The following is a 14,601-nucleotide window of genomic DNA, read 5'->3' on the forward strand; positions in this document are numbered from 1 at the left end:
GCAGATATGGCTTGGATCCAGTGTTTCTGTGGCTATGGTGTAAGCTGGCAGCTGCAGCTCTGATTCACCCCCTAGCCTGGGAACTTCTATATGGTGCAGGTGCAGCCATAAAAAGAAAACAAAGAAACAAACAAAAACGAAGTGCATTGATAGCTTTGAATCCCTGAGTGGAAGAGGTTAAGCCACCATGCACAGAGACCTGAACCATGACAGCCGCCAAGTATAGGAATGAAGAGAAAGACAGAAGCGTGGAAACGCTTACTTCAGCAGCATGGAATAGGGTTGTCCCTGTGGTCCTCTGAAAGAAGAGTCTTTGCTGTCAAACCAGGGGCAAGTGTAAACTGTACTGCAGAGGCAGAGAACCCAGGCTTGAATCTGAGACCTACCAACTTTCTTATTTACATTTTCTTGTGTGTATGGAGGTGGGGGGGTTGTGGGCAGAAGTTGGCTAATTTCAACACCGCATTAGCACCTGCTAAAGGCCAAGATTTTCCTAAGTACTTTGGGCCTATGATTCAATGTACTCCTCATTAAAACAAGGCTGCATCACACGGTGTTGTGTCTTGTGATGTTTCGTTATATTTTTGTGTTGTGTTCTATTTTGTTTGGATGTTACCACCACATTGTGTTATGCTGTGTTGTGTCATGTCACGTCTGTTATATTTTTGGATTGTGTTATGTTTTGTTGTGATGTTACAGCCATGCTGTGATATGCTGTGTGGTGTCATGTATCTGTAATAGTTTTGTCCTGTATTGTTTCATTGTGTTTTTATAACCACTCTGTGCTACACTGTTACATCATGTTTATGTTATGCTCTATTGTTATCTTTTGTTGTGGTGTTACAACCACAGTTGTGTTATGCTGTATTATGTCATGTTTCTGTTACACTTTTGTGTTGGTTTGTTGCATTATTATAACCATGCTGTTACATTCTGTTATTTCATGTTTCTGTTACGCTATGTTGTATTATGTTTTGTTGTGATGTGGTGTTATGCTTGGGTGTGTCATATTTCTGTTCTACTTTTGTGTTGTGTTGTTTTGCTGTGTTGTTATAACCACGCTGTGTTATGCTTTGCTACCTCATGTTTCTGTTATGCTACACTGTTGCGTTATGTTTTCTTGGAATCTTCAGTGGGTTGTCACACACTGAATTGTGTCCCGCCCAAATCCACATGCTGAAGCCCTGACGCCCAGGGTGACTCCTGGGACAAGGGGTCTCTGAGGAGGTAAGGAAGGGAAGAACATGAGGCTATAAGATGCAGAAAGGCCACATGAGGACATAGCAAGAAAATGTCCCTGTGCAAGCCCACGTGAGCGGCCTCACCAGAAACCAAACCTGTCTTCACCGTGATCTGGGCGTTCTCGTCTCTGCCACTGTGAGGGGATGAATACATTTGTTATTGAAGCCATCCATTCTGTGGCATTTTGTTAGAGCAGCCCTCGCAGACTAACGCCGGGAGGTTGCGATGTATTCTTGTTGTGTCATGCCATGCTATGTCACGGTCACCCCTTGCCAGGGCAGAAACTCAAGTTCAGAGACATTCAGTGATTGTGTCTTGTGATTCATCCAGAGCCACACTGTGAATCATTGAAAGCTAGTGTGGAAATTCAACTCTGAGGCTGTCTAAAGGCAGGTCCATCACATACACATGCTTTCCTGGGGGCCTTATCACTGGGCAAAATCCCTAACTTAGATCCACAATCCACTCATCAGCCAATGATGACTCTTGTGTAGGTTGGAGCCCATGGTCTATGGTGGGTATTCATAACTCACTAGAGTCAGGTGGATAGAAAAATTATAACATTGTTTTGCAAAAACAACAATATCTGCATTCCTATAAAGAACTCATTGGTAATCTAAGTTTATATATATATATATATGTGTGTGTGTGTATATGTATACATGTATATATGTTTATACACACACATACACATGTAAATAAAAAACTGGCTCACTTTCTTGTACGGCAGAAATTTGCACATTGTAAATCAACTATACTTTTTTTGTTGGTGGTGGTGTCTTTTTTTTCTTTTTTTAGGGCCACACCTGCAGCAGATGACATGGACATTCCCAGGATAGAGGTCCAAGAGGAGCTACAGCTTCCAGTCTACACCACAGCCACAGCAACACCAGATCCGAGCCCCATCTGTGACCTACATCACAGCTCATGGCAATGCCAGCTCCTTAATCCACGGAGCAAGGCCAGGGATCGAACTCACATCCTCATGAATAATAGTTGGGTTCTTACCTCGCTGAGCCACATTGGAAACTCCTCAACTATAATTAAAAAAAAAAAAAAAAGCTCATTGGTAGTTATGGAAACCACCCCATCTGTTCCTGTTGGGGAGGCACTTGGTGAAATTTTCCTGCATTAGACATTTACCCCAGCAGTTCAGCTCTGGGCTCAGGATATACCATGCTCTTCTGAACAACAGCGTGGGGATGTGTGTGTGTCACTGTCTCTGAATCCAGCATATTGTCTTCCACTCCTGGTTCTGAAACAAATGACCTTGTTCCCGGTCTAAGGAAGGTCAGAGTCATCTCTGGTGACTCCTTCCAACTTCCTAATGATGGAAGAAGCCCTTGCCCAAGACCAAACGTGCTTCCCTGTCTAGACCCAATGGTAAACCCGCCCTCATCAATCTCCACATTGACTCTCTTGCCTCCTCTTTTTTTCATGCTCTGCCTAAGTCCAACCACTGGAAGTGGAGAAAAGTCTAAGCTGCTGACCGTAAATAATAAACATTGATAGAGGAACATGAGCTGGAATATCTCTAAAGCTGTGCTAAGTGGAGGGGATGGAGTTCACGGGATGTCAGTGGATGTGGATATGAGCAGACGGGAGGCTCTGGGGAAAGGGTGTGAAAATGATATCATTTCGATTCAGGAACGGAACACAAGGCTCATGCATTTCTTTTTAAAAAAATCCAATCGGTATGCTACTTTCGATACACCATACGTGTTTATCGAGATCCTTGGAAGGCGTGAAAACTCCCTAAGCTCTTCAACTATTTCCATGTTAGCCTGCAGGTGATTTCGGTCACCGCTGACACACCTGACGTGTGTGATTTTTGTCATTAATTATATACGCCTGTGTATGTATTGCCATGATGTGTTTTTACTTCGCAATTGTCCATGTCTGCTGATGATTCTTCTGCAAAGGCTCCCACTCGACTTGGCGAGGCTTTGTCTCTTTCCCAAAGGCGTTCACCACCACGGACACCCACCTCCCATCGGACACCAGTAAATCACTGAGATGCAAAATCACCCCATCCTTGTTTCACTCTCGCCAGAGTGAAAAGCGACATGGACACGGAGACTTGGTTTCATCCTTTAAAGGGTTGTGCATTCAATTGCAGGTCACGAATGCAAAAAGCGGTGCCCTATAATGTGAATCTGTGTGACAAGGGGCAAGTTAAGAAGGGTGGAGGAAAAAAGGACATTATGAAGGAAGTGGAAAATACCGGAGGAACGCCGCTAGGGGGCAAGGGCGCGTTTGGGGAGGAGCTGGTTCCTTGCGGGAACTCTGGGAGCCGGGAGATGTGAATGATGCTTGCTGAGGAAGAAAACGTTGGTACCACCTTTCTCTCGCACCCAAATCAAAAGCAGGTCAGCCGAAACGATGGAGGAAGAGTCCTGCACGCTCCCTCGCAGTGTTTTATCTGCTATAACTAGGAAACCTATTCCAGGTCACGGGCCTCAAGGTCTTTTCTCTGGGATCAAAGTGGAGCCTCTGACAAGTAAAGACTCTTAGGCCAATCCCAGAGCGTGATGGGGCCGCCTGTGCCTCCTCACGGGCATCATGCGAAAGCCGCTCAGCAGCCTCACAGCCTCCACAGAGGTCAGGGTCTGTCTAAGAAAGGCGTCCCCTCCGAGTCTGTGTGTCTCCTCCAATAGTTAGGACTTGACTTGACACTTCATGCAACATGACAGGGGAATGACCTGCCAAAATGAATTAAATGAAGTCCACACCTGAAAGACAGGGTTTTAGAAGCCTGTTGGGGGGGGGGGGAGAGACATACATCTCCCTAGGAACTCACGGATATTCATGTCCCTGGGAGAGAGGTGAAATGAAAAACTAAAAATTATATATATATATATATATACACACACACACACACATATATATATACACACATATATATATATATATATATATATATATATCTCCAAGCAGTTTAGTAATATATACTAAATCACTCTCTACATATATTTTTGATATTGGTTATATGTCACAAAATCGTTCCCTATAATATCTCTGTATATTATCTCTACATAAATCTCTGTATTATAGATGTATCGCTCTATTACTAAGATGACAAATTTAGCATTATGTTACTAAGCCTCTCGACTTTGATATTTATATCTATTATAAGATATATCAATATTTAGTGATATATGGAGATCTACTTGACGGAGGGGGGAGAGAAATAAAGAGAAAGTGGGGAAGAAATGAATTTCTAAACTGCACACACATGATATATACATATGGGTATACATGTACATAAACATATGTATCTGTGCATACACATACACATTACATATACATATGAGTATATACATGTATGTGTGTCTGTGTGTGTGTATATATATATACACACACATGTAGGATGATGGGTAGATAGATAAGAAATCTACATTACGTACAATGCATGTTACATTACCAGGGTTCCCAGTTGTAACCCCAAAGAGTTTATAGCTTCCAAGACAGAAAGCTGAAGGGAGGGAAGAAAGAAACAGTATATATGTAATATACATTGATATACTAAACACACACATGACACGTATGGGTATCTATCAGTGCATCATACTAAGTGAAGTAAATCAGAAAGAGAAAGACACATACCATATGATATCACGTCTACGTGCAATCTAAAATGTGACACAAATGAACCTGTCTACAGAACAGAAATAGAGAGACACAGAGAACAGAACTGTGCATGCCATGGGGAAGAGGGAGGGGGTGGGATGGACCAGGAATCGGGTTAGTAGATGCAAACTATTGCACGTGGAGTGAATACATAATGACATCCTGCTGTATAGCACAGGGAAGAACTCTGTCTTGTCACTTGTGATGGAACATGGAAGATAATGTGAGAAAAAGAATGCATATAAATGTATGACGGGTTATTATGCTGTATAGCAGGAACTGACAGAACACTGTAAATCAATTATACTCCAATAAAAATAAATTTTAAAATATATACGTATATCTTTATAATCAACATTGTTTAGAACAGGATGAAGGATACAGTTACACAAATGTTAAATGATAGCAGACAGTGTATAACAGCAGTGTCGGAAGATGTGACTTGGAAGCAGAATTTTAGAGGAGGGATGTGAAATGTAGCTCTTTATGGGTTACAAATTATTGCAAGAACTGTAACGAATTCAGCAAAAACTTGCTCCGGACACCAAGATCCAGCATCTCTTCAACAGAGCACTTAATGCCCGCTCCCAACCCCACATTACATCAAACACTTTTCCCTTTAAAATTCCACATAGGAAATGCTCTTATAATAAATAGGGTACCTTTCAGAGATGTCGAAAAGGGCAGCCGGTCCTCAAGAGTGAATTACGGAGCACTCCTCTAAAGAGTTAGGATAAAGCCTGTTGCCATCAATACACTGCAGACTAAAATGGAAACCCTATTGAATTACATAATAAAAAATACTCCCAGGCTGCCCTATTTATTCAGCCTTCTCATCCACCTTGCTCAAGCACCCCTGAGCATTTCCTGCTTCATCTCAGGCTGCACCAGGTAAAAAGGACACTCCAGTTATTGAGAGAAAGCAAGAACATACCTTTAGAATTATCCACGTGATGAGAAACAAATGCTTAACCTTTCCCCCCGCCCCCATGGACTGTCCATAATCTGAACATGTCACGTTTGTTGGTCTTGCTTCACAAGAAATTGATGACTTGTCACAAAGGGCTCAAATCAGAGCGGTTAGTGATGGCTTTAAAACAGCATATTTGTTCAAGACTGTATGTGACCATTTAAACATGGGATCTAAAAATAAAACCAGTGAATATAACAAAAACGGATGCAAACATACAAGTACAGAGAAGAAACTAGTGATTCTCAGTGGAGAGGGAAGGGGGAAGGGCAGGATAGGGGGAGGGGATTATTGGAGTATAAACTCCTAGGTACAAAATACATAAGCTAGAAGAATACATTGTACAGCACAGAGAATATAACCAGTATCGTATAGTAATTTTAAGTGGAGCGGCATCTATAAAAATTCTGAATCACTGTTTTGCAAGTAATTTTCAGGTATACAGCAATATCCTCTAGCTTAAAAAATGTGGATTGGTCCTCCTTACACTGTTGGTGGGAATGTAAACTAGTACAACCACTATGGAGAACAGTATGGAGGGTCCTCCAAAAATGAAAAATAGAGCTACCATATGATCCAGTAATCCCACTCCTGGGCATCTATCTGGACAAAACTGCAATTCAAAAAGATACATGCACCCTAATGTTCACTGCAGCACCCCTCACAATAGCCAAGACATGGAAACAACCTAAATGTCCATCAACAGATGAATGGATAAAGAAGATGTGGTACATATACACAATGGAATGTTACTTGGCCATGAAAAGAATGAAATAATGCGATTTGTAGCAACATGCATACCATGAGAGAGTCTCATACTATGTGAAGTACATCAGAAAGAGAAAGACAAGTACCATAGGATATCACTTCTAAGTGGAATCTAAAATATGGTGCAAATGAACCTATCTATCTACAGAACACAAACAGACCCACAGACACAGAGAGCAGACTTGCGGTTGCCAGAGGGGGGCGGGCAGGAATAGGATGGATGGGGAGTTTGGGGTTCGTAGATGCAAACTATGACATTGCGAATGGATGGGCAATGAGGTCCTGCTGTATAGCACAGGGAACTCTATCCAGTCTCTTGGGAGAGAACATGATGGAAGATTATATAAGAAAGGGAATGTATATATACGTATGACTGAGGCACTTTGCTGTACAGGAGAAACTGGAACAACACTGTAAACCAACTATAATAATAACAATAATAACAACAATAATAATAAAAGTGGGTTTAGCCAACTCACACGATTGCTCTGAGAAGGAAGGCAGACTGAGCAACAAAAATGTGTGAACTTTAAATTACCTATTAAGGCCACATATACTAGAAGTTCCAAGCAATCAGAAGTAGTTTGAAGAACTGCCTGAAATTAAAACCCAAAAGGCTAAATGCATTGCTTGCTGAACAACAGGAGCTCGGCTTATAGGTTAAAGCATGTGTGAAGCAAGCAGTGTCCTACGTCCATCCTCCTCCGTTTGGGAATTTCCGGCAAACGTCCAACGTGGAGTGTTGATAAGATGACTGGTGGCAAGATGGGTTCTGAAGCGAGGCTGGACTTTGAGGCACCTGCTGTCCCAAGCGTGCGGCTCTGTGATTGGCTGGTCCCGTGTGCTTGCTGTCCCAAGCGTGGGGCTCTGTGATTGGCTGGTGCCGATGCACATGCTGTCTTGGGTGAGTTTCAAAGACAACATTCCTGATGTGTGGGTGACCCTGATGAATGCGGTCACTCTGAAACCATGTGATGAGGAAGGGGGAACAATCTTTTTTCCTCTTGATGGTGGCGCATCAAACCTTTGCACCCTCATACATTTCCAGGGCAGGGCTGGGTTCATGCTCACTGACCTTCAACCATTTCGACCTGCCTCTCTGCAGTTCCCACACTCATCAACTGTCAGTCTCCTCTCATGGTCTCCCAAACTTTAGTTTGACCTTCCCACCTCAGTTGCACTGCTGTGGATCTGCTTTCAAATCTTCTCCAAGCCTGCCTTCTGGTTAGTAGGCAATGTTCCTTCTAAGAACCCTGTGTAACATCCCAAAGGTAAGAGTCACAGCCCTCTGGACAAAAGGCAGGGATCTAGTAACTGAGAAAAGATACCATCCCGACTCCTTACATTGCATGGATCATCAATCACTTTCCTCTCCAGAATATGGTTTTCGCTTGTAATTTAAGATTTTTTTTTGAGATTATATTTTATTTTTTAGACTCAATGAATTTTATTACATTTACAGTTGTATAACCATCATCACAACCCAGTTTTGCAACATTTCCATCCCAAACCCCCTGCCCATCCCCCCCCACTAACCTGTCTGCTTTGGTAACCCTAAATTGTTCAAAGTCTGAGTCACTTTCTGTTCTGCAAAGAAGGTCATTGTATCTTTTTTTTTAGATTCCACATATAAATGATAGCCTATGACTCTAGTGTCTCACTGTCTGACTAACTTCACATAGCATGATCATTTCTAGGTCCATCCATGCTGCTGCAAATGCCGTTATTTCATTCCTTTTTACGGCTGAGTAATATTCCATTGCATCTATGTACCACATCTTCTTGATCCACTCTGTCAATGGACATTTAGGTTGCTTCCATGTCTGGGCTGTTGTATATAGTGCTGCAATGAACATCGGGGTACATGTGTCTTTTCAAGTCATGGTTTTCTCTGGATAGATGCAAAGGAGTGGGATTGCTGGATCAAATGGTAATTCTATTTTTAGTTTTTTGAGGAATCTCCATACTGTTTTCCACAGTGGTCATACCAATTTACATTCCCACCAACAGTGTAGAAGGCTTTCCTTTTCTCTAAACCCTCTCCAGCATTTACTTTGTAGATTTTTGATGATGGCTATTCTGGCTGGTGTACGGTGGTACCTCATAGCAGTTTGGATTTGCATTTCTCTAATAATGAGTGCCATTAAACATCTTTTCATGTGTTTTAAGGTGTTCGTGGTGTTGGTCAGATGTGGATTTTAATGGGCATTTTCAGGTCTCCCCAAATCGGAGTCATTCAGACATTTTCTGACCTCAGTTCTTCCAATGGATGTAAATTTTTTTAAAAAAATCAGGGTTGGGGTAAAACTCCTAAAAGAGGAGATAAAAGTAGTTTAAAAATCTTTCATTAGGAAAAAGATAGATTCATATGCTGTTGATGTTTATAATCTATATTGATTCAAGGGAAGCCTGCAGTTTTACATGCAGAAAATTAAAAGAGATTACTTCAATCCTAGAGACTGGGAGATGTCCCCCCAGATCCATTCCAGTCTTTAAGTTAATAAATGGTGGTCTTTGTCCAGCCCTGGCCAGTAGGAGCATAGACTAGACTTCCCAGCCCCTTCTGGGACTGTGTGTGTGTGTGTGTCCACATTCTGGACAATTGGATGTAAAGGTGAGTTGTCTGAACCCTATCCAGCAAACTCTCCCAAAGCAGAGAGGTGTACCTCTTTACGCTGGCCATTCTTTTCCGAACAGAAGTTTAGGAATCTGAAATCACAAAAAAGACTTTGGACCGGGAACGAGGCAGAAAAATCTGACCAGATTTCCGATGCCATCAACTGCCATGCAGGTCCTGGAGCAACTGCCTCCAGCTTGCTTAAAGAGATTGTTCCTGGTGGCTGAAGCCACTGCCTATATGCAGGTGTGTTGTGTTTTTCACGATGGTGATGACAAATTCATCAAAGAAGGAGATGATAAATTGGACTCGAGCCGCATTTGAGGATTATCACCCAGGAAGAGCATCCAAGAAAGGTCACAGCTGCACTGCCCATTACTAGTGAAAGCACAGGAGTCTACATTTGAGACAGAGGGCTCTCCATTAAGTGACATGTTATTGACACTGTACCTAATCCAGATCTAAGCCTCATCCTGGTGGGTCATGTGACCCCTCTAAGATCCAGAAAGAAGGTTATATACAAGGAGTTGTCTTGTTGATCCAGAGAGAATGTAGCTCTTGATGGTGGGGCAGGTGTTCCTGCTGATGGGGGAGGTCTGATTGATACCAACTGCAGACACACAATGCGCATGGGTGGGTGGGGGCTGAGGGGCTAAGGGCCGAGGAGAATTTAAGTTTTTCTCATCATGACATAAAATATGAATTTTATTTCACAACCAACAGTCCACATTTTAAGCCATCCAAACTGACTTTTGAATACAATTTCTATCTTACAGTGGTAAAATGAGTTCTTGCATTTATTGCTCTTAAAGAAATTTATTACAGCTGATGTTTCTATGGTTACGCTTGAACTAAACCAGTTTGATAATAAGAATCTGACTCTTCAAGCTGCATGGGATATTCCCCTTGCATGATACAATAAACCTAACACATATTTCTGTAAAGAGCATTTTCAAAAATTTTTGCATCCTGAATGTTCCAGGATGGGAAGTGTATTCTGACCCACAAATGCAGATGAAGCATGTACTGTTTTCAGAAACAAAATTCACATTTTATGCACACTTTTGTAACCTCTGGCTTCTGTAATTGATACTGGCTATGCCAACTCTTGGAGTATTTCTCTTTGACAGGTAAATATTTTGGGATTTCATGCCAGGGTAAAATGAGGTATGCACAATGAGATATTTTTTTCAATAAAAATATGTTACTGATGTTATTGATCTTAAGCTAGTCTATATTGTGATGCTTTTCATACACATTCAAGCATGTTGCTTTTGCCCACTGCGATCAACCATGTAGGCTATCACGAAATATTGACTGCATCTAAGGGTCAGGTTAAGATCATGACATGTGTTTGAGGTACTTCAGCAGATTTGAGGAAGCTGGAGAGGTTTCCAGTCCTTTCTGAGAGGCCAGTAGGTGGATACATAAATAATACCCTTTTTTTTTTTTTTTTTTGTCTTTTTAGGGCCACACCCATAGCATATGGAAGTTCCCACCATCTGCTCTTATCCAGGACCTTACGGAAGCCAACTCAATCATTCTTCTTCCTTCCTTTGTGTTTTGTTCATTTGTTCACGAAGGATGAGAAATGGGCACCCCCAGAAAAGAGGAGAGAATGAAAAGACACCCAGGAGGACAGATAAGGGTGTCCCCAAGGGGGGGGGTTCATGCATATTCATGGAGTCGGACAATTACGTTAATGACGCCAGTAAGAGATGGCAAATATTCCACGGGTGCCCACGCAGAGCCTCCTTTAACCAAGAGACTCAGTGTGAGTGTGCTGTCAGCTGCCTCGTAAACACAGCAAACCAACACTGTTTTTTCCCCATCAACTCCCTAGGAGGACAAAAGAAACCCACACCTAAGAGATGAAAATCCACAAGAAATAGAGCAGATGACAGCATGGTCAAGATTTCAGCCCAATAATGCAAAGCTGGAAATTGGATGAATAAATCTCCTGATTAGGATAAAGAGAGGAAAGCCAGGATGCAGGACAAAATGCCAACGTCAAAGAGGCATCTGAAGGTGGGAGTCCGGGGGTGGGGCAGGGTGGAGGCGGATAAAGCAGGGCTTCCTTGAACAACTCCATTTGCCAACCCTCTTGTTCCATTCCACACGGCTAGAAAATTACCTCTTCCTGGACCTGGCAGTTGAGCCCCATGGCAATTCATGCCTCTCCAGAGGGGGCTCTGTCCTTCCCAAGACCAACCACCACGAGCAGGCAGGGTGGCATTATACAGAAAAGGAGGGAATGAAGGCAAACTCTATATACCGCATGTGGACGTCAGCCCACACTCCTCCACCGTGGATTCAAAAACTGCTAACTGCAGAGGCGAGCATATTTCTCTCCAGGAAAATAGAGACATCAAGAGACAACAGAAAACATACTGATGTTTGCACGTCCCCACCCTCATGCACGTCCCCCATTGCAGCATGAGCCCCATGTGTCGGCAAAACCCATCCAAACACACAGCCTCCGCTTTGTGTGAGCCCCGCCCTTGTAAATATGACAGGGCCACAAGGGTCACGCAGCATCCAAGGTAATACCTGACCTGATGTAAAATAGATAAAAGGAACTCAGAAGAGTGGTTCTCAAAGTATCCAGGTGTGCCCTGGGGGCGGCTGGGGTTTACCACGTCAAAACTCTGATTAAAGTGGATTTACTGTTGGCTCTTTTTTTTTCCTGAGCATGTTCAGTGATATTTTCCACAGGTGACCTTGCTTTAAATATCACAAGGCACTATATGCACAAAGAGATATGAGACCCCAGCTGGGTTTCAGTAAAGCATCACAGTAAATAGAGCTGCAAGACTATAAGACACTCCCTCTTTTCTCACTACTTTTTTGAAAACATAGCTACTTTTTTTTTTTTTTTTTTTTTTGTCTGTTTTTGCTGTTTCGTGGGCTGCTCTCGCGGCATATGGAGGTTCCCAGGCTAGGGGTCGAATCGGAGCTATAGCTGTCAGTCTATGCCAGAGCCACAGCAACGCAGGATCCGAGCCACGTCTGCGATCTACACCACAGCTCACGGCAACGCTGGATCGTTAACCCACTGAGCAAGAGCAGGGACTGAACCTGCAACCTCATGGTTCCTAGTCGGATTCGTTAACCACTGCGCCACGACGGGAACTCTGAAAACATAGCTACTTTTTAATTTAATTTTATTTTCTGGCCTCATCCACAATATGTGGAAGTTCCCAGGCCAGATATCAAACCCACACCATAGCCGTGACAACGCTGGATCCTTACCCTCCTGAGCCACCAGGGAACTCTCATAGCTACTTTTTAAATTATGCCTTTAAAAAAAAAAAAGATAATGTGTTTGCTGTTTTAAACTGGATAAAGAAATTTTTAAAAATTCTTCGTTCTCATTTTTTTTTTCTTTCTATGCTGCATTTGCAGCATATAGAAGTTCCCAGACTAGGGGTCAAATTGGAGCTGAGGCTGCCGGCCTACAGCACAGACACAGCAACACTGGATCTGAGCCATATCTGTGACCTACACTACAGCTCACAGCAACACCAGATCCTTAACCCACTGAACGAGGCCGGGGATGAAACAGGCATCCTCACAGAGATGTCAGGTCCTTAACCCACTGAGCCACAAGGGAACTCACTTATAGAAGGACCCCACCTGTCAAAGCAGAGATGTCAGGTCCTTAACCCACTGAGCCACAAGGGAACTCACTGATAGAAGGACCCCACCTGTCAAAGTGTCTGTGTGGTACATATTATCACTCATAAAAATGAGAAAGGAGGATGGGCTTTGCACATGGCTCTTGCCATCCACCTAGAGTCTTGGTGTTTTCATCCTTCTACTGTGTAGGGACACCGCGTTTTTCCCATCTGGTAGGAAGATGCTGGAGGAGGCTGCCCTTACCTTATACTTAGGAATGTCCCTGTGTGTGTCTATGCATCTATTCATATTATACGTATGTGTCATACATGGATATGTATAGATAGATAGATACAGCTGATAGATGGTGACAAGTAGACAGAGAAGGGATGATAGCTGATCTACAAATAGATGATAGTATTGGGATGTACCCTGCAGACCTGTAAGCCTTGTAGTTGCCCAGCAATGGGACTGAATTAAGAGACCAGAGGAGGGAACCTAGAGATCAGGGGTTTATTGCAAATGGGACCTTCAGCACAAGGTGCTTCAACAACACCTCGCTGGGTACGGTGGGGGGCAGGGCAGGGCAGCAATATTCCCTACGTGGGGGAGAATGAGATGAGACCAGCATCTATAAGGGAAATGGATGTCAAGTTGGCTCATCAGTTACCAGGGAAACCAGCGGCTGGGGCAGGGGGCAAGCGGCTCGGCAGTTACTGATTCAGCCCTAGAGTTAAGAGGGTTGATGAGGCCGTCGTGGGAGAAGCAGGCGCTGGTCCAGCAGGAGATGGATGGAGAGCAAAAGAACAGCCACTCTGAGTGGCCTGACCTCACATTCCCCCCCTGCAGACCCTGTACACCACCAACAGCCTTGGTCCACCTGTCTTCTGCACCATCTCTGGGTCAGGCACACAGGGGGCACTGCAAACAGATACCACAAATACAATTCAGACCCGGGCAGCTAACAGTCCAGGGTAAGCCATGCACTTAACAGGTCCATTTTTCATGCAAGGACAAACATAGCATCTTTTTTTTTTTTTCTTTTTACCACCCCACTTGTGGCATATGGAAGTTCCTAGGCTAGGGGTCACATCAGAGCTGCAGCTGCAGCTGCCAGCCTACACCACAACCACAATGACACAGGATCTGAGCTGCATCTGCAACCTACACTCCAGCTCACGGCAACACTAGATCTTTAACCCGCTGAGTGAGGCTAGGGATTGAACCTGTATCCTCATCGATACTAGTCAGGTTCTTAAGCCACGGAGCTACAACAGGAACTCCCCAAACATAGCATCTTGTATAAACCCAGCCATCAGACACCTTTCCCAGCGAGACCATGACGGTCAGCCAGTCCACAAGCAGATCCCCTCCACACAAAAGAGGTTTAACAGTCATAATATATAGGACGACCATAATAATATAGGACCATAATAATATAGGACGACCGTAATAATATAGGGCCATAATAATATAGGACAACCATAATAATACAGGACAACCAGGATCATTAGCAGAATTAAGCAGCATCACCAGCCTTCGAGATAACACCACCCCTGCCTGTGGTTTCCATCCTGCAGGACCATGCCACCGGTCCACCCTCTGTCCACACAGCCGGCGCTCAAATGCCAGACAGACCGTATGAGACCACAGGGTTAAGAGAAAGGTTGTCTTTCTTCAGTGGGGAATCTGGAGTGATGAGTTGAGTAATCCTAGCTGCGGCCAGGTAGAAGACAGGTGAAATCTGTGAGTACCT

The 14,601-nt window shown here is 43.5% G+C and overlaps 1 long non-coding RNA gene across 6 annotated transcripts in view; it reads right to left on the bottom strand.

The window, feature by feature from the left end:
* The window catches only part of LOC102164143 (uncharacterized), a 358,716-nt gene that overhangs the window by 210,866 nt on the left and 133,249 nt on the right, over positions 1 to 14,601 (bottom strand). Inside the window, exon 6 of one of the 6 annotated variants that reach the window (XR_014836012.1) lies at positions 12,088 to 13,766. The exons of the other annotated variants lie outside the window; for them this stretch is intronic. This is a non-coding gene — a long non-coding RNA (uncharacterized LOC102164143). Of the gene's footprint in view, positions 1 to 12,087; positions 13,767 to 14,601 lie in introns of those variants that run through there. 6 annotated transcript variants of the gene reach the window in all.

Source organism: Sus scrofa, chromosome Y (genome assembly GCF_054392235.1).
Source record: "Sus scrofa isolate SSC_HxYL_T2T_F1_AM1 chromosome Y, Sscrofa_HxYL_maternal_Yorkshire_Landrace_v2.0, whole genome shotgun sequence".
Lineage (NCBI taxonomy): Eukaryota > Metazoa > Chordata > Mammalia > Artiodactyla > Suidae > Sus > Sus scrofa.